General features: G+C 42.0%; 1 long non-coding RNA gene across 1 annotated transcript in view; it reads left to right on the plus strand.

The window, feature by feature from the left end:
• LOC116991659 overlaps positions 1-6,344 on the plus strand; it is a 110,918-nt gene extending 104,574 nt beyond the window's left edge. The window contains exon 5 of the long non-coding RNA XR_004416859.1: positions 5,812-6,344. This is a non-coding gene — a long non-coding RNA (uncharacterized LOC116991659). The remainder of the gene's footprint in view (positions 1-5,811) is intronic.
• Positions 6,345-13,359: the final 7,015 nt, after the last annotated feature.

Here is a 13,359-nt window from a genome sequence, read left to right on the forward strand (position 1 = left end):
TTAAGTGTAAGAAGGAACTGCAGATGCTGGTTTAAACCGAAGATAGGCACAAAAAGCTGGAGTAACTCAGCGGGCAGGCAGCATCTCTGGAGTAGAGGAATAAGTGACATTTCACGTCGAGACCCATCTTCAGACTGAAAGTCAGGAAAATGGGAGATATAGACAGTGATATAGAGAGATACAGAGCAAATGAATGAAAGATATGCAAAAAAATATCAATGATGAAGGTAAAGAGGACATTGTTGGCAGTGGGCTAAGTGATAGTTGCTTATTGTTGTACCAAATAGTTGTCTAGTTTAGTTTATTGCCATGTATAGCGATGCACAGTGAAAAGTTTTGGAATGATGAATTAGTGTAGATTCTAAAAGGTAAATTACAATGTGTGCAAGCATGAATTGGTACAGGTCGGCAAATTACTTGAATGGGTTCTGGTGCTGCAATTAAATGTTAAATTAAAAAAACTGCCAGATTTGGATGATTATGATAACTATTCAGGAATGTTGGTTAAAATGATATTCAACTTTAATATCTGGTGGTACTGATCTATATCAGAATTCTGCCTGGATCAGGGGATATTAGCTACAAAGAGTGCTTATTGTTGGGCAAACTTGCATTGTTTTCTCTGCAAAACGCCCAAGGTTGGGGGCAGACCTGATAGATATATATGACATTGTGAGAGGCGTGGATAGGGTCGACAGCCTGAACCATTTTCCCCAGAGTGGAAATGTCAAAGACTAGAGGGCATAGCTTTAAGGTCAGAGGGACAACATTTCCTGGACATGTGCAGGTCAAGTTTTTTTACGCAGAGGGTGGTGGATGCCTGGAATGTGTTGCCGGGGTGGTGGTGGAGGCACATACCATAGTGGCGTTTAAGAGGCTTTTTGATAGGCACATGGGTATGAGGATGTGCAGGCAGAAGAGGTTAGAGTAGCTTGATCATCAGATGCAGTGGGCCAAAGGGCCTCTTCCTATGCTGTACTACACACCATTACAGTTATCATGTTATATGTTTATAATGGCTGCGAAACTGCACATCCCAGCAAATTGCAGGAATCATTTTGTTCAATCCTGGGAGCAGCAAATCACCAGAGCCATTAAATTCCCCTATATTTCTTGCACTTTCATTGGTGAAAAGGTGTTGGTGAAATTCCATACACAACTGGGCTTATTTTTTGATGTGTGGGTTTTCTGCAGTACGATATCAAAACCGTCTGGTCGTGGATATAGCTTCAATATGTACCTGAACTATATCGTAACTAAGATGTTACATAGTCCAGTCAGGACAATCCTAGTGCCAAATGCCCCCCCCACACACACACACACACATGATTCTTCTTTAAATAGGTTGGGTGGTGAAATTTGGAAACGTCATGGATTCATACAGCACGGAAACAGGTCCTTCGGCCTAACTTGTCCATGCCGCCCAAAATGTCCCATCTACACGTCCCATTTGCTTGCATTTGGCCCATGTCCCTCTGAACCTTTCCCCCAAATGGACCTACTCCCTCTGTCATATATCTCACTCCATATACCCACCACTCACTAAGTAAAATATACTTGCAATAATCCAGCACTTTTGTCTTTTATGTTAATTTTAATGGGGTGTTGCTGGCAAAAACAACATTTATTGCCCTTTCTCAGTAAACTAGATGCAAAATTATATTGGATGATGGACATAGTGTCATACATCACAGAAACAAGTCCTTTAGCCCATCTCGTCGATACTAAACAAGGTGCCCCATCTAAGCTAGTCCCAATTGCCTGCATTTGGTCCATATCCCTCTAAACCTTTCCATGTACTTATTAAATGTATATGTGTCTCTTAAATGTTGTTATTGTACCTGGCTCAACTATCTCCTCTGGCAGCTCATTCCATTACCCACTACCCATTGTGAGAAAAGGTTGTCCCAAAGGTTCCTATTAATTCTTTCCCCTCTCACCTTAAACCCATATTCTCTGGTTCTTGATTCCCCGACTCAGGATAAAAAAATGATCTGATAGTTGTTGCTGGAGGGGTGATAGCTTCTAGATCATGAAACGAGAGGTGCCGGAAGACTGGAGGGTGGCAAATGTTGTGCCGCTTTTCAAGAAGGGCTGCAGGGAAAATGCTGGGAACTATAGAGCTTAACATCTGTAGTGGTAACTTACTGGAAAGTATTATGAGGGATAGGTTATACAGGCATTTGGATGGGCAAGGGCTGATTCGGGATAGTCAGCATAGTTTTGTACGTGGGAGGTTGTGTCTGACCAATCTGATTTATATTTTTGAAGATATTTTGAAGTTGATGGGGGCAGAGCTGTAGATGTTGTGTACATGGACTTCAGTAAGGCATTCGACAATGTTCAACATGGCAGGCTGCTCTGGAAGATTAGATCGCCTGGTATCCAAGGAGAGATAGCTGAATGAATAGCAAATTGGCTCCATGGAAGGTTGCTTTTCGGACTGGAGGACTGTGACTAGTGGTGTGCCTCAGGATTCGGTGCTGGGCCCGTTACTGTTTGTCATCCACATTAATGATTTTGATGAGACATACAGAGCATGAGTAACAAGTTTGCTGATGATACAAAAGTTGGTGGTTTTGCAGATAATGAAGATGGTTGTGAAAGATTGCAGCAGGATCTGGATCGATTGGCCAGGTGGGCAGGGGAATGGTTGATGGAATTTAATACAGAAAAGTGTGAGGAGTTTTGTTTTTGGATGTCGAACAAGGGCACGACCTACACAGTAAATGATAGACCTCTGGGTAGTGTTGTAGAGCAGAGGAATCTAGGAGTGCAGGTGCATGGTTCCTTGAAGGTCGAGTCGCAGGTAGATAAGGTGGTCAAAAAGGCATTTGGCACTTTGACCTTCATCAGTCAGACTATTGAGTATAGAAGTTGGGAGGTCATGTTGCAGTTGTATAAGACGTTGGTGAGACCGCATATAGAATATTGTGTTCAGTTCTGGCCACCATGTCATTGGAAAGATATTGTCAAGCTTGAAAGGGTTCAGAAAAGATTTACGAGGATGTTGCCAGGACTAGAGGATGTGAGCTATAGGGAGAGGTTGAGTAGGCTGGTTCTCTCTTCCTTGGAGCGCAGGAGGATGAGGGGTGATCTTATAGAATCCAAAATCATGAGTGGAATAGTTCGGGTAGATGCACAGTCTTTTGCCCAGAGTAGGGGAATCGAGGACCAGAGGACATAGGTTCAAGGTGAAGGGGAAAAGATTTTATAGGAATCCGAGGGGTAACTTATTCACATAAAGGGTGGTGGGCGTATGGAACAAGCTGCCAGAGGGGATAGTTGAGGATGGGACTATCCCATCTTTTAACAAACAGTTAGACAGGTTTGGAGGGATATGGACCAAGCGCAGACAAATAGGACTAGTGTAGCTGGTGTTAACATGTTGGGCCGAAGGGCTGTTTCCACACTGTATCACTATGACTCTATGGGGCTCAAGACCTTGTTGCAAGACATGTCCAATGGAGCTAAAATAAAATAATTAGACGTTGAATGTTTCTTCGAAATGGGATCTGATGCAAATCTAACAACAAGGGTTTTCGGCCCGAAACGTTGCCTATTTCCTTCGCTCCATAGATGCTGCTGCACCCGCTGAGTTTCTCCAGCACTTTTCTCCACCTTCGATTTTCCAGCATCTGCAGTTCCTTCTTGAAAACCACGTGTATTGACAGTTGTGAGTCAATCTGTTCAATGGAAAATCAATCTCCATTTGCACTAACCGAGAAATCACATCACCGCTACGGTGTAGGAAGCATCTGCAGATATTGGTTTAAACCGAAGATAGACACAAAAGCTGGAGTAATTTAGCGGGTCAGGCAGCATCTCTGGAGAGAAGGAATAGGTGACGTTTCGGGTCGAGACCCTTTTTCAGACCGGCCGGGTTGTTAATTCGTAGTAAAGATATGAAGCCAGTGCATGTGTAAATGAGACTTCATATCGATCGAAAGACAGCTCATGTTGTCGTCCACTGAGAGATACTAGCCGATTTACCCGACCCAAACTTACCCAATGTCGTACAGCTGCATGTGTGAGCTGGCCACCTTTAAGCGGTGATTATACTGGAGTAGGATAGCACTGGAGTAAAGTGCTGGAGTAACTCAGCGGGTCAGTCTGGAGAAAAGGGATGGGTGATGTTTAGGGTCGGGACCCTTCTTCAGACTGTAGCTCCGGCATGGATCTGCGCAACCAGTTTAAATGATCAATTAAGAGCAGATTGCCCGCGTCCTCCACGGTCTGATTGCACAGTTTGTTTGGTCAATTTGCAGAATACATTGTCTTTGAGGAAGACTTTGGTCAGATATACATAGATAAATATGTAAAGAAGGGTTAAAAACGGGTACTGGTCTCAGAGGTTATAGAGTCATACAGCCCTTTCGGCCCAACTTGCCCACACTGACCAACATGTCCCATCTACACTAGTCTCATCTGCTTGCGTTTGACATTAACTCTCTAAAAGAAGGGTTTCGACCCGAAACGCCACCTATTCCTTCTCTCCAGGGATGCTGTCTGACCCGCTGAGTTACTGCAGATTTTTGCGCCTATCCATGTAGCTGAATGTTTCTTAAACGTTGCGATAGTACCTGCCTCAACCACCTCCCCTGGCAGCTCGTTCCATACACCCACCACCCTTTGTATGAAACAGTTATCCCTCAGGTTCCTATTAGGCACCAACCATCAGAATGGCACGCTGGTTCTATATTGGTGCAATTCTATAAGCGTAATTCGTGATTGGGATCGCTTGCTTCGTCTCCCTGTTCACTCGATTCCTTGATATCGTTGTCTTTTCCCTTTTCGTTCTCCAAATAAAATCATGCAATTGAAGTTTTCTTTTAAAAAGAAGATATTGTATCTGTGCCGCAGTTTGGAGAATGAAACGCGAACGCTATCCCCATAGTTTCGTTTTCTGGTCGTATTTACTGCATTAGAAAGTGCTGGAGGAACTTCTTGTGCAATCGTTTCCATCCTAACCATTTCTTCTCCCCAGAGATGCTGCCTGCCCCGCTGAGTTACTCCAGCTTTTTGTGTCTATCCGAGCGTATGCATCTTCCATCAACCCCCTTCCGAAAGTTATAACGAATGATTCGGATTGTTTATACTTTACCACCAACGCAATGTCTTTATTTAGACGCTTTAAAATTGTGTTTTCAGTTTCATTATACGAACTCAGATATGTCCAGCAAAACGCAAAGTGACAGGATAACTCAGCGGGGCCAGACAATGAGCTTCAGACTGGGAACGAAACGTCGCCTCTCCACCCCATCCATAGATGCTGCCTGACCACCGAGTCCCTCCAACATTGGGTATTTTGATCAAGGTCCCAGCATCAGCAGTTCATTTTGTCTCTTAGATAATGTCCAGTTTACGTTGCTACCTGGATGTAAAACATATAGGAAATTATTCCACAGGTCAATATACTGCTATGAAGTTGACCCAATATATATTTATATTATGGTATATGGACACACTGATCTGTTTTGTAGTAAATGCCTACTATGTTCTGTGTGCTGAAGCAAAGCAAGAATTTCATTGTCCTATCAGGGACACATGACAATAAACTCACTTGAACTTGAACTTAATCTTACGTTCAAATGTGCTCAGAAAACGAAATCGTGACCACCCATTCCTTCTATCCAGAAATGCTGCCTGTCCCGCTGAGTTACTTCCACATTTTGCGTCTATCCCGTTGTGCAAAGATAGTTAACACTAGTCTTTATGTGGATTGTTAATATCAAAAAGGCCCATGTCCTTTGCTATAAAACTTGTAATTAATGCGATTTTAAAAATTGTCTTTCATGTGTTATTTTCCAGATTTGACATCCAGGGTCAACCGAAGAGTTGTCCTTGCCACCGAGGGCTTGCCTCTAATCGCAGAGGAACCCCAATAACACCACGACACGAACGTTGAAAGGGCCTGAGTCTCGGAGATAAGATGGAAGACATGACATCTGGGTGAAAGTTGGAATGGATTACCAGACTTTGACTTTTAGGACCATTGGTCGGATATAATTTGATGAAGACTTGAAGCATTTGGCCGGTAATATTGATTTTTGGCCATTGAACTTCGTTAGGGAAGAACCTCGACTTTCAGTCACTTTGTACTTTATTGTCACGAGTTACTTCGCCTCAATTTTCATTTTTCACCATCGGATGAGATGCATCGATCGTACAGACGAGCGAACAAAGATTTGTGTGTGTGATGGGCTGATTTGGAAATGGTCAGACCATGCATTCGCACCAAAAGACACACAAAAGGACATGATATTCGGGCCAAAGCAATGTCTAATGGAAAATAAGTTTCTATTTGTATTTTTCGATCTCCGATTGGCGTGGATGGATTTCGGAGCAACCTCCATAGACGTTCATTCTGAATATGAATTGAGATACGTTACATGAATTGAGTATGCTTTGAGATATTTTTAATGACTGATGTTAACTTTTAATCTGCTGTAAATTGGTATGGCCGAAGATAGACACAAAATGCTGGAGTAACTAACTCAGCGGGACAGGCAAGATCTCTGGATAGAAGGAATTGTCTTTGTGAATGCTTAATCAGTCGCCCAAAAAAATTGATATACTAGTACAAGGTACACAAAAATGCTGGAGAAACTCTGCGGGTGCAGCAGCATCTATGGAGCTCCATAGATGTTGCTGCACCCGCTGAGTTTCTCCAGCATTTTTGTGTACCTTCGATTTTCCATCATCTGCAGTTCCTTCTTAAACACTTGATATACTAGTAGAGATGTATGGGATGAGGTGTGTGCGTTTCTGTTTGTATAATTTCCCTTAGAGCTTTTATCCCTGTAAAAAAAGAAATTGAACTAACAAATTGAAACAATATTCCTTTTCTCCAATGATGGTGCTTGCCCCGCTGAGTTACTCCAGTATTTTGTTATCTACGGTGAAAACCAGCATCTGCAGTTCCTTCCTACGCAAATAGCTACGGGAAGTCGGGCGTGGCTTATAACAAGCTCCCATTGATGTTGGCTGTTAATATGGCCGATAGTTCAATTTTTCAATGTGAAATATACTTTTTGAGTGCAAACAGCGACTCTGCTACAAAGTATGTCCAAATTTGCGTCCAATTTAACTGCGAAAACCTTTTCACCACCCACCCTGATCCATTTATAAATCCACTCACGTTTAACCTGCCATGAACTGGGGCAATTTTAAGATGTGCTCTTTAGAAAATTATTTCAAAGCATCCCCTGTTATTTTTAAGAACATCTTGGTGAAAAACAAAATTGATTAATGTAGCTGAAATGGGTTTAAAGTAAGCATCTTAAATCAGTGTCACTCCACCATCTGTGAAATTATAGAACTAAATTATAGATAATGACTTTATAAAAAAAACTATCTAGAATTATTTCTTCGTTGCATTAGGACAGGGTAATCATTTATTTGTTTTTCTTGTTAAGAAGAAGAATGTTGAAACGTGCACAGATCCAGTTAGTTTTGGAAGCACCTGGAAGCTTGCAATTAGCTGATGATCCCCATGGAGGAGCATCAACCCCTGGGCACGGCTGCTGTATGGGTGGGGCATGATCGAGCTTGTTTTGAAAGTCGGATCAAAGAGTCAGTATACTAAACGTGCTTAATATCTGGGATCCATTGCATCATTTACGTCGGCACAGACGGGAATGTAAAACAGTCGCCATGTTTCTTGTGTAGCAAGGAACTGCAGATGCGGGTTTAAACCGAAGATAGACACAAAATACTGGAGTAACTCAGCTGGACAGGCAGCATCTCTGGAGAGAAGGAATGGGTCGAGACCCTTCTTCAGACTGTTGTGACGGACACCATGTTGACGAATGCCCATGTTCTCACGTGATATGGACTGACAGGGGTTAGCATTTCCCCGCATAACAACACCCCCACCCCCCTCCCATTTCGATCCTATTTCCCACCCCCACAAAAATAAACGCCATGCCCCAGCGTGGTGCGTCGGACTCGAGAGAATAGCAAGGGATATGAACATCCGTAAACAGACACAAAATGCTGGAGTAACTCACGGGTCAAACAGCATCTCTGGAGAGAAGGAATAGGTGACGTTTCGGGTCGAGACGCAGTCTGAAAAATGGTGTCGATCCGAAACATCGCCTGTTCCTTTTCTCCAGAGATACTGCCTGTCCCGCTGAGTTACCTCGGCATTTTGTGCCTATCTTCGGTTTAAACCAGCATCTGCAGTTCCTTCCTACACGATATGAACACCTGTGTTCTCTGCGCTAGTCTCCACTGCCTCTTCAACTCCCATTTACCTTCGAAGGGTGAATGAGTATGAAATATGTGATCACTCTCGATGTGTATACCTCGAAGATGAATGAATATTAAAGAAGAACTAAATATTAACAGATTTCTATTTGGAACTGATTTTAAATTCTGCGTTAGTCACATTCGTCTTGAAAGACACCGGTTCTCAATTAAATTGGATTCCTGACGTATAATCAAATAACGAACACATAACAGGTAGACTACCCTGATAATATTTGGGAAACAATTTGTATAATGGTATCAATAAATGACCACTAATTGGGCAAGAATTAAAAAGGGCGGTATATTTATATCTTCGAGTAAATGTATCGGTTATCGATATCGAGATATCGTTTATATTTTCTTCAGTTTATGATTTAATTTTACATTTCCCAATTCTGAAGGAAGTCTTAATTTGTTCGTGTGTTTGTACTCTTAATTCCTTCACGCGCTTGCACGAGTAAAATACTAATGTCATGGTGTAATTAACAATACAGAGTGCCAACTGATGTCTGGGAATTATCACGTTAAGATAATGTTTTTTTGTGAGGAAATGTAGCTTGGCGTATACGAGTGTGTGCATATATTGGGGTCATCTGTTGCTGCAATACTTCACACACGTTAGGGTAAGGAAGGGTTCAGCAGATTAAGAATATTTGAAGCATGAATTACAATAGTTTGAGGTTATATATGAGGTTTTGACAAAATGTTGGCCTGGCGCTAGAAACGATACATGAAAAGGCTCAATCCTGGGATTTACTGATCAATGGACCGTTTCATAAATTCTCGAAGAATATTCACAATTTGTACTTATTAAATGACTATTGTGTGCAATATGATGTATATTTAGTTAAAAATTGAATTCTTGTTGAGGCTATCTGTAATAATCGCCAATAAATTCCTGGTTCTGATTAACCTTCGTCTCGCTGTTATTTTTGGACTATTCTGTATATATATTTCTTGCAGAAATACGCTGGAGATTAAGGGCTTCCTCATAGGGGAAGTTGTAAACGTCTGTCACGACTGAACTTCCGTCAGCCCCAGTGACTATTATATGAAATCTCTTGCAATTAACTCTGAATTGCTAATTGGGTTGGCAGTTCTGCTCGGCGAACGGTCGAGGTGGTTGATGGAGAGTTCGTTATCATTCAATTATATCGAAGGGGAGGTAGACAAAGATGCTGGAGAAACTCAGCGGATGAGGCAGCATCTATGGAGCGAAGGAAATAGGCGACGTTTCGGGTCGAGACCCTTCTTCATGGAGAACTTGTTCTAATGGGAACAGGAAGAACTTCAAATGTTTTTTATTTTCAAAAGTTTCCATATATTTGTTTTTTTTTACAAAGATAAAATCACGAGGGGAAATTATAGAAATAAATGTTATTGCAAATTGTGTTACTGCGCACACCTCGTCCCATTACATGTCTACTATTATATCAAATCTTTGGATAAGACCCATTAAACATCACTAAGACCTAATATCTACTCCCCAAAATAGCTTTACTTATATAGCAAAGATGCATTTTCAGATAATTCACCGATTAGCTCAGTTTCGACTTCGGAAACGATAGCTATTTTGATAAATTATGTATTATACTTTGCATTGCACAACATATTTTAAATTGGCATTAAGCATAAAACAGGAGTAAGTCATATTTGGTAATCAAAACTTCGATTTGGATCAAAATTCATTAAGGAATTTAAGAAATTATTTTACAAGTTGGTGAATAACCCTTAAATGTTCCGCCCGTCGTATGTTGTGCCTCTATATGAATAACATATGGGTCGCCTGATCATAACTATAGCTTCCTTATTCCAAACTGTTCGGACATTGCTGCCCTGGTCAATAGACAATAGACAATAGCAGGTGCAGGTCAATGGGGGTAACTGAAATTTTATTGAACATCAAGTTTAGTTAGATTTTCGATTTAAAAGGGGGCTTCCTCTGTAGTTCATTTCCTATTTGTGAAAATATCACACGATTAATGTACCTTTTTTCTTCTGTTTTGTGAAGTCTAGTTTTCTTTGGATTTGGATTATTTTATTTGCAGTCTTTGAGGTGTATCTCAACTGCCCTCAAGGGACAATAATGAAGCCAAGCAGTGAAATGTCACACAACAATGAGTGAAACACTTTGAAATCAAAACGTAAATTATTTTTCGTCATAAGTCAACCACTCGCGGTCGGTATTTTAATACTCCACACTGTTGCTAAAAACGTGAATGTCGCACTTAACCCAATGTTACAGAGAGTGGTGGACACTGCATGAAACATGTTCCCGATGTTGGGGGAGTCCAGAGCCAGGGGCCACAGTTTAAGAATAATGAGTAAGCCATCTAGAACGGAGACGAGGAAACACTTTTTCTCACAGAGAGTGGTGACTGTGGAATTATCTGCCTCAGGTGGAGGCAGGTTCTCTGGATTGATTCAAGAGAGAGCTAGACAGGGCTCTTAAAAATAGCGGAGTCAGGGGATATGGGGATAAGGCAGGAACGGGGTACTGATTGGGGACGGGGATGATCAGCCATGATCACATTGAATGGCGGTGTTGGCTCGAAGGGCCGAATGGACTACTCCTGCACCTATTGTCTATTGTCTATGGTCTATTGTCTACCCGGTCCATCACAGGTACTGAACTCCCCAACATCCAAGGGATCTGTAGGAGGCGCTGCCTCGAAAGGCAGCCAGCATCAACAGAGACCCCCACCACCCTGGCCACGCTTTCATTTCACCCCTGCCATCGGGAAACGGTGACTTCCAGGTCCAAGAAAAGCTCATTCGCGGCAACCATTAGGCGCTTGAACGCTACACAACTCGAACCTCAACTATGAACTATGGACGGTCATTGGTTGCACTGAAGGCCGGGGCTTTGCACTAATTTGATAGTTTTTGGTTTGATATATTATCTATGAGTGTTGTGTTTACGGGCATATTATGTTGCTCGAAAATAATGTTATTGTTACGTTATCGATCCATATGATCATTCAAAACCCTTGACTCATGAATCTTGAATGTTCAGGGGAAAGTACAGAAATGGACATATGCGGGTAAATCTGACCACCTGTGACCCACACGTTAGGGCGCAGAGTCACGGCCTCAGATTAAATCTCTCACTGCCCCATACAATGACCGGTTTTAAATTATTTATGGTATGTATGTAAACTATGCTGCTGTGTTCGTGAAACACAGAACTCCATGCCCGTGGCGCTTTGAACCCTTTACCTGTAGGCCAGTCCTGTTCATATCTCCTGAAGTGCATACTCATCGAACAAATAAAGAATTTCATTTATTTTAGTTTGTGAATACTTTGGTGCTATTTCCAGATGACTTGTTAGACATTGTGATTCATACTGCAAACTAATAACTTTCAATGGTATCGATAAACAGTTGGATACGAAGCAAGTTTTAGTTTTTAATTTCAAGTTCAAGTTCAAGTGCAAGTGAGTTTGTGTGTGATTGTCATGTGTCCCTGATAGGACAATGAAATTCTTGCTTTGCTTCAGCACAACAGAACATAGTAGGCATTGACTACAAAACAGATCAGTGTGTCCATATACCATTATATAAATATATACACACATGAATAAATAAACTGATTAAGTGCAAATAACAGATAATTGGTTATTAATAATCAGTTTTTTCCGAGCCAGGTTTAATAGCCTGATGGCTGTGGGGAAGTAGCTATTCCTGAACCTGGTTGTTGCAGTCTTCAGGCTCCTGTACCTTCTACCTGAAGGTAGCAGGGAGATGAGTGTGTGGCCAGGATGGTGTGGGTCTTTGATGATACTGCCAGCCTTTTTGAGGCAGCGACTGCGATAAATCCCGTTGATGGAAGGAAGGTCAGAGCCGATGATGGACGATAATTTAATATAGACACTAGAGTAGCTCAGCGGGTCAGGCCGCATCTCTGGATAAAAAGAATGGGTGACGTTTCGGATCGAGACCCTTCTTCAGACTGAAACGTCACCCATCCCTTTTCTCCGGAGATGCTGCCTGACCCCCCGAATAGATTGTGTCTGTGTTTGGCGTAAACCGGCATCTGATGTTCTTTGTTTCGACACTTAATTTTACATTTACTGTGTTTGACCGTATCTTCCCCAAACAGTGAATCCGCCCAACTGTTGTGTATCAAACGGCACTGCCTATGGTCAACCATGCAATGTAGAACAGCCATTTAACAGCCAGTTCATGGTGCACAATGCTAGCAGCCCATCACCGCCAATCCCACATTGCATAATGGAAACAGCCCACGGACATATTCCTTTTCTCGACAGATGCTGCCTGACCCGTTGAGTTACTCCAGCATGTTGTGTCTATCTTCGGTGTAAGCCAGCAGCTGCAGTTCCTTCCTACACCAAACCTCGTTCTTCCTCCACAACATGGAGACCCCGTCCACATTACACAGGCGGGGCACACTGAGTACTCCATCTTATACAAAACAAAAACTCGCCGTTGTCTTTAAGCGACTGTTGATTAGCAAAGTGGACATTTGTGTAGTTGTGTCTTTTCGCAAACTACCGACGGATTTACGCATTGCACAAGCTAAAACATCTTCCCTGTTTTATCAAAATCGGGTTATTTTCATTTATTGTCTTCTTATAAGACGATGCTTCACATTTATCGTTGACTATAAAACATGTATTTTCACTATTTCAATTACTGTTGCTTTAATTGTTTAAATCCCCGTGTTGCTCCAACCTCCAAGGACCCCAGTGCCACAGATTCTCACATCCCCTCTTTCTAACTCTAGACGTGCTAATTATTTTGTAACAAAAAGCAAATGGAGCAAGAAAATTGATTAGATTAGGAAAATGAATTGTAACAGAGAAGGATGGAATACAGACATTTGACAGAGTACTTTCATGATCTTTTATGCCTTTCATTATTTTGGTTACAGCGGAACCTTTTATTTTCCAGTCTTGCCCAATATCTGGTTAATTTCTGGGCATCGAAGCTCCCAGTAAGACGTGGAGCATGATATCTCTTCAGGAATGGAGTAGAGGGGAGATAACTGGTGGAAAGAGCTGAGGGGAAACATAGAAACATAGAAATAGGTGCAGGAGTAGGCCATTCGGCCCTTCGAGCCTGCACCGCCATTCAATATGATCA

The sequence above is a fragment of the Amblyraja radiata genome, chromosome 34, assembly GCF_010909765.2.
Source record: "Amblyraja radiata isolate CabotCenter1 chromosome 34, sAmbRad1.1.pri, whole genome shotgun sequence".
Taxonomy (NCBI): Eukaryota; Metazoa; Chordata; class Chondrichthyes; order Rajiformes; family Rajidae; genus Amblyraja; species Amblyraja radiata.